The sequence below is a fragment of the Pteropus vampyrus genome, unplaced genomic scaffold (genome assembly GCF_000151845.1).
Source record: "Pteropus vampyrus isolate Shadow unplaced genomic scaffold, Pvam_2.0 Scaffold153, whole genome shotgun sequence".
NCBI classification, from domain to species: Eukaryota; Metazoa; Chordata; class Mammalia; order Chiroptera; family Pteropodidae; genus Pteropus; species Pteropus vampyrus.
Genome location: NW_011888934.1, coordinates 698,864 through 709,925, shown reverse-complemented (window position 1 = coordinate 709,925; position 11,062 = coordinate 698,864).

Below are 11,062 nucleotides of genomic sequence, written 5' to 3'. Positions count from 1 at the left end.
AAGGGGTGCTCATTGGCAGAAGCATTAGTAACCTTGAAAATGCATCTATTCTTTGAGTTAACAATAGTGCCATTAAAACAGAATGTATGAAGAAAAATAAAGAGAAATTCAAAATCTCATATTTTGCATGTCTTATTTTAATTTGGTAAAGTTAAATGATGCAGTTGTTGTTTTTCCTTTCTTCCCTACATCCCACCATGTAACAATAAGACAGAAATCAAGGCATAAATTTTTATTTATTAATACCACTAGAAACTTGAAACATATCTTTCTTTTACTCTCAAGCATCATCAAAGTCAAGTTAGATACTAAATTTTATGCCTTTCAAAACCTGACATTTACTTCAAAGGTAGTTCTGTCCTCTCAGGATAACTGTTTCTAAGACTCTGTTATTTGGCATTACAAAATACTTAAAGGCTTTCTTAAAAGAAAATTACAAAAGACAAGTTTAAATATCCATTTTGGAAAAAAAAAGAGTTAATTTTAGGAAATGATACATTTTAATGTGTTAATTCTACTGTATCCCATTGACTGAATCTGAACAAGATCTATAAATCAATTCCTCAAATATCCTCAAATCTCTGTCTTCTTGAGAAATTGCCATACATCTTAGAAAACATTTTTTTGTTCATTATTATTATAAAATGTGATGAAATTTACTTGAAAGGTCTTATGCATTCCTGCCTTTTTCTCTTCTATCCTTTGCTGTGCCAGAGTCTGTCTTCTGGAGCTTTCATTAGAAGTGTCCCAATTAAAAAGCTGTGTGGGTTTAAAAAAAAAAATGGCTTCCATTCACAAGGGTTCTAAATAAAAGGTAAACTTGGTAAATCAGTTCCTCCCTGGCTCCTGGCCATTCACATCTTTTGGTTTTCAAATTCATTTCTTTGTGAGCATAAGGTGGTTGTTACGAGGTGTTGTCGGGCCTCTCACAGGGTTATTGTGCATGGTAGAAGGTGGTAGTTTTTGATCAATGTCTTCAAAGTCAAAGCTTGGAAAATAATAGCTGCACATCAAAACCCAGTGCCACAATGCAGTTAACATTGAGCTCTTTCAGGTGGCCCCAGGGAATTGGTTAATTCTCATGTTGAGCTTTACTATAATTAGTCATTTATAATGGTGTAGTAAGATTTATGTGAAAACTTATAACTTGAGATTGATTATCAAATGAGGTTCAGGAAAATCATTACCACAAGAAAAAAAAAAAGCCTATCTATTTATTGATATTCTCCCATTTTTTCCAAATCCCTGATTAATTGCATTTCTGTTCTTAACACATCTTTCAATGACCCAATAGCTTTCTAAGAATGCTTATGTTTAAATTTTGGGACCATTTATGAAATTATTTCATGATATCCTGCCTAGTAGATTGTTACTGACTTTAAGCCTTTTTGTCGTAACTTTTTCTATATTCTTATTACTTTTCCAAAAAGGCTTTGTGTTCACAATTAGCTTAAAATGAGGGTGAGTTTTTATGTTACTTTTTATCTTTTTCTTCTAGAACACAGTTATTGGTAACATTTAAGAAGAAAAAGCCATTTCATTCATATATCCATATAAATAGCACAACTGGTATATATTATATGAATATATCATATACGCATGACTTCTTAAAGCAACTATAGAATCACAGGTACAAAGTACACAATAAAAAGTCAAATAAATCCATAGTTAAGAGTTAAAGGTGCCATATGTTTCTCCAATACTGTGACACAATGGGGTGCATTAAGTAACTCATTAAGTCAATGAAAATAGCAGCTGGGCTTTATCAAGATGTCTATTCACTCCACTTCTGATATAGAAAAACAGTAAAATAGTGGACACATTCCATTTCTTCTCAGGTTTGAACTGATCATGTTAGCATGGGGTTAGTGCAATGCAAAATGCTAATGTATCTTTCTGCATCTAATTTAATAAACTGCATTTTAATAGCTTTTTCTTTATTTTTCCCAGTAAAGGCAAAAATGTCCCCTTACTTTTTTCATTTTTATCTTAAAAAAATTAAAACTTTGCCAAAGCACTTAAATAGTACAACAGAGCCATGCAATAGACAAACTGAGCCTGATAAATGACTTTAACAGTAAAGAAAGTCTTCATATGTCTGGTTTGATATTATGGACTTCAGAATGAAATAAATGCCATAATATAAACTGCTCCCACTAAAAATTTGCACGATTTGAGGAAAGGCCTTGGTTCTCAAGGCACTGGTTTTCTCCTCTATCTAATGAAGTTTTAGATGCTTTTTTTTTTTTGTCACTCTAAGAATCTGCTGAAATCCATGAGCATCTGAATACATGCACATATCAACAAAATTTTACATAGCCTTTCCAGCCCCCTTTTAGACTGAAAGTGTTAAGATTCCTAAAGTTCTTTCCTAGTTTAAAATTCTATAATTCTATCCTAATATAAATATAAAGCACATCTACAAAATTGAGACCAAATTTCTGAAGTCCCTAAAAGTCAATTATAAAAGGAATTTAATGCAGAATTATGAAATCTTAAGAGTTCAAAGTGACCTTAGCATTGATTCGTTTTCTCTATTGATAGATCGAAATTCATAACATCTAGTCATGTTTTAACAACAACAAAGAAAAGCTCTGAAACAGAATGAGAAACTAAGCCTGAAAAAGTAGTACTTCTAGTCATTTGGTTCAATAATAATAATTCATATTCTTGAACTCATTTTCTTTTTATATTGTCTTCAAAATTCTACTGAGTTGAGAAATGTTTAATAACTAAAGGGACAAAATAAATATGTTTTCCCTACTTGCAGTCACTACGGTGCAAACATTAGACTCCTTAGAGATCATTCAAATTTTTATGCATCAATAATAAATTCAGAAGCACAAGGCTTGAATTCTGAAGGCAAAATTCACACTATTATCAGTAATGTCTTCAATCATTTGAAATCCTAAAACAAGTGAAGTGAGATCATACAGTCTTCCAAAATTCCAAGCTTTTCAGGAGTTCCCTCTTAATGTTTTCTGTATCTTTAGTATTTTTTTAATCAGTTAAGTGGTATGAGCTTTTAGAACTACTTACCCCCAAATTATTTAAGCTTGTGTATTTTAAAATAAATGTCCAACTTCATTTTAGCTGATGGAAGTTTCTACCTTGTTCAAATGCCTGCTCACCTCTTCAGGGAAATGAAGAGTTTATCAGGCTTTAACACGCTATTCAGATAAAGAGACATGTCTTTGTGTCAATAATTTCTGAGACTGTCAGATTCTCAACCGTGCTGCAGGACATTTGAAATTTGATTTAGGGTAGAAAGCAAGAGCAGAGATTCTGATAGAAAGAAGTAGGTATCCCCTCTGTTAGTTATCTCTTTAGTCTCTTATTCTTGACTGATTCCTTGTCTTAAGCCACCAACATACTCTAGTATCTGTTCTCCAGCAAAGTCTTCCTTCAACCCTCTTAATATACCATTCTTTCTTACCTCTCTCCTTCACAGACAAATCCCAAAAAGAGTCATCTACATACTCTGTCTATACTCACTCATTAATATTAAGGGCTCAGTCACATCAAACAGGTCTCTATTCTCTCTGTTCACCAACATTTAGTAAAGTTACCAATAACTCCCATGCTGCCAGATCAAAGGACACTTTCATTTTCTATTCTTCACCTCATTGACCTCTCAGCAGTACTCAGCAGTTACCTGTATTGAAAATTCTCTTCTCTTGACTTCCATGACACCATAATTTCCTATTTTGAATGCTACTTCTCTACTTCTTCTAAATTTTATTTGCTCATCCCCCCACTTTTCCTTTTGCATATATAAATCTGTCATAGTTCATTTGTGTGATTATGATTATTTAATGCCTATCTCTTCCCATAACGACAGGAAACAAGACTGTTTTTTTTTCCCACTGTGTTCTCAGTGCCTTGATTATCTAATAGATAATCAATAAATTTGGCTTAGCAAAATAAATGGAGAAGGCCTGGAAGAGATCAGGTTATAGTTCCAGTTATGGTTATAGTTATAGTCAATTACAGTTACAGCTATAGCATCTAATTTAATCCCCCATAATATTCCTGTGAGATAGTTAGTATGCCAGCTATTCTGAAATGACAAAACAGATGCAGAATGCTGATATATATGCCATTTTGCCTCCTGCCAAAGTTAATGCTCTTTCTACTATACCTGCCTACTTCTTTAAGGTTATTAAATTATAGAAGAAAAACAACTAATAGTAGCCCATGTATCAAAAAATACAGAATCAAATCATACTGATGCTAGAAAAGCACACTTTCTAGTTCAGAGCTTAGAAGAAATTCCACAACTAGAAGGATGTTCCTACTTTAAGTCTCTTGGCTTTTGACAATCTGATCCCAAATATCAAAAGAATCTTAAACAAAGTTTCCTGAACAAGACTCTTCAGAACTCATGGAGGTTTCAACAAGGTATGATGAACAACAGAATTATGTTCTCTACCTTTACAACAATTAAATTCAATTATCATAAAATCCTATAGAAATAATAGTAATATTAAATAAAACTAATATATCAGTATCTTTCAACTCTTACTATTTAGTAGATTTATTTAGAGTGATTTTAGTTTAACCTCTAATTTTACAATCTTTTAGTTTCAAAATTATTTATATTTGGTCTGGCCTAAATATCAACCTACTTTTAATATCTGCCCCCAAATACCAGATATATCTATCAAAAAATTTAATATCTACTAATATAATAATTTATTTTATTTGAAAATTGGTATATGATTTATGAAAGGCTGAAGACCACATTGTCTTGCCCTCTGTTCCTCAGGGCTTTTATTAACCTCTTCAGAGTAAAACTATCTTTAGTCTATAATTTCTCAGCAGGCACAGTAGATATAGAGAACAGAAGGTTATATCAATTAAAAACAAAAATACAGTAATTTATCCTTAATTGAAGATACTAAATAAAGGCAGAGTACCTAAATTGATTTGGAGTTAGTAAGTATAAAATAATATTGATAGTTGTCTCTCAAAGTGATCAGATCATTAAAAACATAATTTTAGATAAATAATATTTACCATTTGTTTTTAGTAGCCATTGTAATTCCCCATCCTAATAACCATGACAAGATGAGGAATTTTGTGACAAGGAATCTTTTTTCTCCAGTACACTTAAGCTTTTCAGGGTAATCCCTTTACCTCTGAAAGGTCAAAGACAATTTTGAAGTGAAGAAAAAAGAATACTCAGATGAGAAGCATGATTATCAACTGAGAATGAACTAAGTCAGAAAGACCAAGTTCAAACCTGATTCTGTCAAACATCAACACCATAACTTAATAACAAACAATAGTATAACTTCTCTCAATGTATGTTCTTCCCATGTAAAAATAAGAAGTATACACAGAAAATAAATAAGATAATATATGTCAAAATATCTAGAGAAGTGGCTGACACATATAGGAATTCAAAAAATACAAGTTGGCTTAATTATGTAAACAGTGCTAGTCATCCTATTCTCTCTGTGAAACTTTTCAAAACACGTCATTATTCTCTAAGGCTAAAAGTCTGGTAAAATTAGAAATATCAGCATCACAGAAGAGCATTAAATGTGAATAATTTATATTTAATTATGTATACTTTAAGAATCTTCTAGTTTCCATTCTGGCATATAAGGAAGTTGGGAGTCATCATTTTGTCCTAACAAATAAACTGAAAATTCAACAACTCTTCTTAGATCTGTTAGAGAAGTGAGATCATAGGACAAACTTTTACCCCCAAATTTTAGAGGAACAAACAAGTCGACACAGAGAATCAAAACTTACTGGAGCAAAAAATCCATGAGCAGAAACTTCCCTAGGAACCAGTACAGGATTGGAAAACCTGAACTTTAATTGCTGAATGGCTGAAGGTCAACATGGACAGGTCCGAATGTTAAAAACTCCAAGAACCCAACACTTTTGAGAGTTTTACCTCCACAAGCTCCAGATTGAGTATCAGAGAAAAATCCCCTTCTGCTTCTAGCAGTGGGGGAGGAAAAAGCGACCATTTTGAGATACATCAGAGCATCCTACTCTTCTTAACACAGCCTGCCCTCAAGAGAACCTGTTTTAGCAGAACCTAAACTATTGCGGTAATATCAGAGCCTGACAGGAAAATATAAAACTCCAGCCCACTCTGGCCATCCTGTTCCACTTAAAGGGGAAAGGAAAGAAAGAGAATCACTTAGGAAGGTCACAACCCAGGGGCACGGTCTCACTAAAAGACAGATCTAATCATAGGATGATAGAACTTTTTTTTCTTCTCCCACCTTACCACCAAATTATTAAAGGCCTATTTACCTCAGTTCCTTTTTCCTAGAACTTAATGCCTGGCTTTCAACAAAAAAAAAAATCACACGGTAAAAATACAGTTTAAAGAAACAGCACAGGCCTCAGAACCAGATACAGATATGGCAGAGATGTTGGAATTTTCAGACCAGGAATCTAAAACAATTATGATTAACATGCTAAAGACTCTAGTGAGAAATATAGACAATATAAAAAACAGATGGGAAATGTAAGCAGGAAGAGTAAGCAGAGAGATGGAAATTTTAAGAAATAATAAAAAACAAATGCTAGAAGTCAAAACCACTGTAACAGAAATGAAAAATGCCTTCAGTGGGCTCATTAGTAGACTGGACATGACTGAGGAAAGACTCTCTGAGCTTGAGGATATGTCAATATAAACTTAAAAGAAAAGAGAAAAAAGACTGAAAAAAAGGGAACAGAATATCCAAGAACTGTGGGATAACTACAAAAGGTATAATATATCTATAATGGGATTATCAGATAGAGAAAAGAGAGAAAGGAACAGAAGAAATATTTAATGCAACAACAGAATTTCCCAAAATTAATGTCGGACACCAAACCACAGATCCCGGGAGTTTAGAAAACACTAAGCTGAACAAATGCCAAAAATATCCCCCAAAATGAAAAAATGACAACGATGAAAACTATATGTAGGTATCGTAATCAAATTGCAAAAAGTCAAAGATTAAAAAAAATCTTGAAAGAAGTCAGAAGATAAAGACATCTTATGTATAAAAGAGAAAAGATAAGAATTATATCCAATTATCAGAAATCATGCGAGCAAGAACAGAGTGAAATATTTAAAGTATTAAGATTTTTAAAAAATCCAACCTAAATTCTGAATCCTGCAAAATTATCTTTCCAAAAGGAAAGAGAAAGACCATCTCTAACAAATATTGAGAGAATTTGTTACAAGTAGACCTTTCTTCAAAGAAATATAAAATGAAGTTTTTCAAAGAAAAGGAAAATAATATAGATCTGGAACTAAATCTATTTAAAGAAAGAAAGAGCATTAGAAGAGGAATAAGTAAGTTAAAATAAAAAACTTTAACTTTTTATACTTAATTGATCTAACAGGTAATAATTTGTTCAAAATAATAATAGCGGCAATGTATTGATGATAGCTTATGTATAAGTGCAATGAATGATAGCAATGATACAATGGATGAGAGCGAAAAATTAGGAATATCTTGTTATTATGATGTATTTGCACTACCTGTGAAGTGATAAACTGTTTCTTGAAAATGGGTTGGATTAATTGTAAATGCATATTGCAAACTCTATGGCAACCAATACAAAAGTTTTTTTAAAGTAAAATGAATATACTGAGAGAAAATGGAATCATAAAATGCTCAATTAAAACCACAAATAGTGGAAATTAGTGGAAGACAAAAATAAGAACCAAGAACAACGTAATAAGTAGAAAACAATAATAAATATGGTATGTATTAATCCAACTATTACTTTAAATGTCAATGGTCTAAATATCTCAATAAAAAGATAGAGATTGCCAGAGTGTATCAAAAAATGAGACTCAACTATATGTTCTTTACAAGAAACCCAATTTAAATATAAAGACACATACAGATTAAAATTAAAGCAATTAAGAAACATATACCATGTTAACACTAATCAAAAGAAAGCTGAAGTGGTTATAATAATAAGTAATTTCATGATAAATGTTCCTTCCATGCCAATACAATGGTTTTTAATACTTTAAAAGGCTTATTAAAACTTTTGCTTCCCTCCTTGATAGAGTAGCAAGATTTACCCAACATCTTGACATAAAGCATACAAAAATATCTGAAACAATGGTTTTCAGACACCAGACAACAGGAAGACTATCCGGAAGGTAATAAAATATTTAGGAGAATGAGCGTTTATTAGAGCTAAGGAAAAACTATTTTAAAAAGTAGGACATAGTCAAAAGTGTCAAAATTCAAAGAAATCAAACAAAGTAACAAATGTGTTCATTAATTTTAGCACAAAAAAATAAAAAAGACATTCTTGAAAATTCAGAGATAAATTAGCCAAAACTCCATACCCACATTTCACTCCTAGTTTCAACCCTGACCATAAATGCCACTATATCATTAGGTCAAAGAAAAGGAAAAGGAAGAGAAGAGAGAAATAATCATTTGTTGGAATGTTGTAGAAGCATCACTAAGATGTAGATACATAGCTTAGGACCTCAGCAATGTGGTGACATCACATTCTTTTGAATGCACCCAGCTACCATCAGAAATCCAGAAGCAGCTAAATTCTGATTCTGCAGTTACACAATTTTATAATGTAACATAGAAAAATATGTTCTTAGTTGTGGACTATTTTCTTATAATTGGGAGAAACTATAAGCTCTTTCAAGGATCTTCTCTTTCATTTTTAAATTGTTTAACATTAAACACAGGTCTTGATACATGGTATGTACTCAGTGAATGTTGTAAAAATAAATGAATGTGAGAGTAAAAATAAATTAAGTAGATGTCATTGATATTAAAAATATTTACTAAAATATTCAACTACGTTTTATTGCTAGAACTCGGCAGATATATTATTTTCCTCGTATGTAATTATGCTTTAAAACATTCTTCCGAATCAGCAGTCTGGTTTCATAAAAAATACAGTAGTATTTTATAAAAAGCACTAATGTCTATTTATGATAAACGCCAGTGTCTCTTGTAATATACCAATCACAAAAAATAATAGTTTCTCCTTTTCTCTCTAATAGAGCAATGTGACACTTCATTACCTTGTATTTCATTATGTATATGACTCTGGCTTTGTGATGCCAGTCTCTATCACAGATTCCAAGGTACATGTCTCCCAGTCCAAAATGAAATGTTATAAGCTACTAGTACAATTGCTAAAATGTATCTTCACAAAAACAATGTTAGAGCTTCTTTAAATTAAACCATGCAAGTTTGAAATCCACAAAAGGCATTAAAAATAATAAATATAGAATTCACTCTGGGAGGTGAGAATGGCTGTAAACATAGAAAGGCACAGAATTGTGAATGACTTCTTGCTTTGAATGTTTTATTGCTAGCCAGTATTATTACTGCAGCAATACTTTATCCATTAACTAGTGAGATATTTAGCAATGGCATTATTAATATTAATCATCAATGTAACTATACTATGTCCCTTAACAACTTACAAAGTCTGAGGTTTTTCAGACTCACAAATATAGTAGACAATTTGGTGACAGACAGAAGGGAGGGGCGTTGGGGGGCTGGGAGAATGGAGTGAAGGGTTAAAGAAGTACAAATTAGTAGTTGATAGATGGTTATGGAGATGGGGGGCACGGCATAGGGAATGTTAGTTAGCAGTAATATATTAGCTAGGTGGAAAACCAGAGAAGAGAAGCAATTAGGGGGATCATTTTATAAACTATATAAATGTCTAACCAATGTACTATATACTTGAAACTAATTAAAATAAATAAATAAAAATTTTTAAAAGTCTGAGATTTTAGAGTCTCTTCTTTTTCAATATCATAAGTTGACTGATTTTGATTCCTGGCTCCATCATTTATGGTGGGACTTCTGTCAAGTTGCCTAATCTATCTAATTATCCATTTCCTCATCATTAAAATAGTGATAAAATAGTATTTTCTTCATTGGGTGCTTCAGAAGATTAAATAAGATAATGTATATAAACCACCTTGAATGTAATATATATCCACTATTACTATCTCAATGTAAAAAAATTACAAGTTTCTACACTTGGTGACTGAATTCTTAAGGAGGTATTTCCCCCAAATCATAACATAGTTAATTATTTCATTTAATTCTTTAAGAGTAACAAACTGGCATACAATTTGACTTGCAGGGACTTTTGTGAGTCAGCCTTTATTTGATCAGCCTTCAAATGATTTTATGCCTAATGTGACAGATTTCTTCATAAATTCTCACCAAAATCTCTAGGGGCCTTTTCAGCTAGATAGCTATCTTTTTATTCTATTTGCTGTTATATGACTCATCTCCATCAGTTTCTCCTAGTACCTGAAAACTGATCATAATTCAATTTAGAAAATTTAGAAACTAAAGAGGAACCAGAAAAAAAGAGAGTCTAGGGGGAAAAGCTAGATAGGAAGGAACTAGGGAATACTTCAAGTTGCTATTACAACCTGTTTACTCTTACTCATTTGCTGGTGATGCTAATTTGGAGATTATAAATAGATCCAACTGACACAGACCACCTGTCCACTAAACATCAGATATCCAAAGGCTTTTGACATCAGTCAATTTTCCTTATCATATCTCATTCTATACTATAAAACAGGGATGCTTATGATCAGAAAACTTTTTGAAAATAGAAATTATGAAAATTCAACCCAGGAAAATGCACATACAAAATTTCACATACCTTGTCAGCGGGTCCCAAGGGAACTCTCAAGCCCATCTACGAATCTTCTAGGATTGTGTTGAAAGTGGACTTTAAAACCTTGGTTTTGATTATGACAATACCTGAAAGTTGCCCTACTACTTTGTTTTGGATTTATATTTTCCCATAGGCAAGTAATAGTTTGCATGGAATAGATGCCTGCTCATGTATCCTCCTCCCCAGGCACATTCACTAACTTATAAAATATTTTCATGTGCAAACACATAAGTCTGTATGTTAACTCCTCCTGAGCATCTCCCCCTAGTAAAATAGACTGCACCGTACCCCACCACATTGTTTAGATATCCCTAAATGCAAATATCTGTTAGTAGACATTCCAGTGGTGCTATAGTCTTTTATTCTAAAAACAATGGGTTGAGTCCATTCT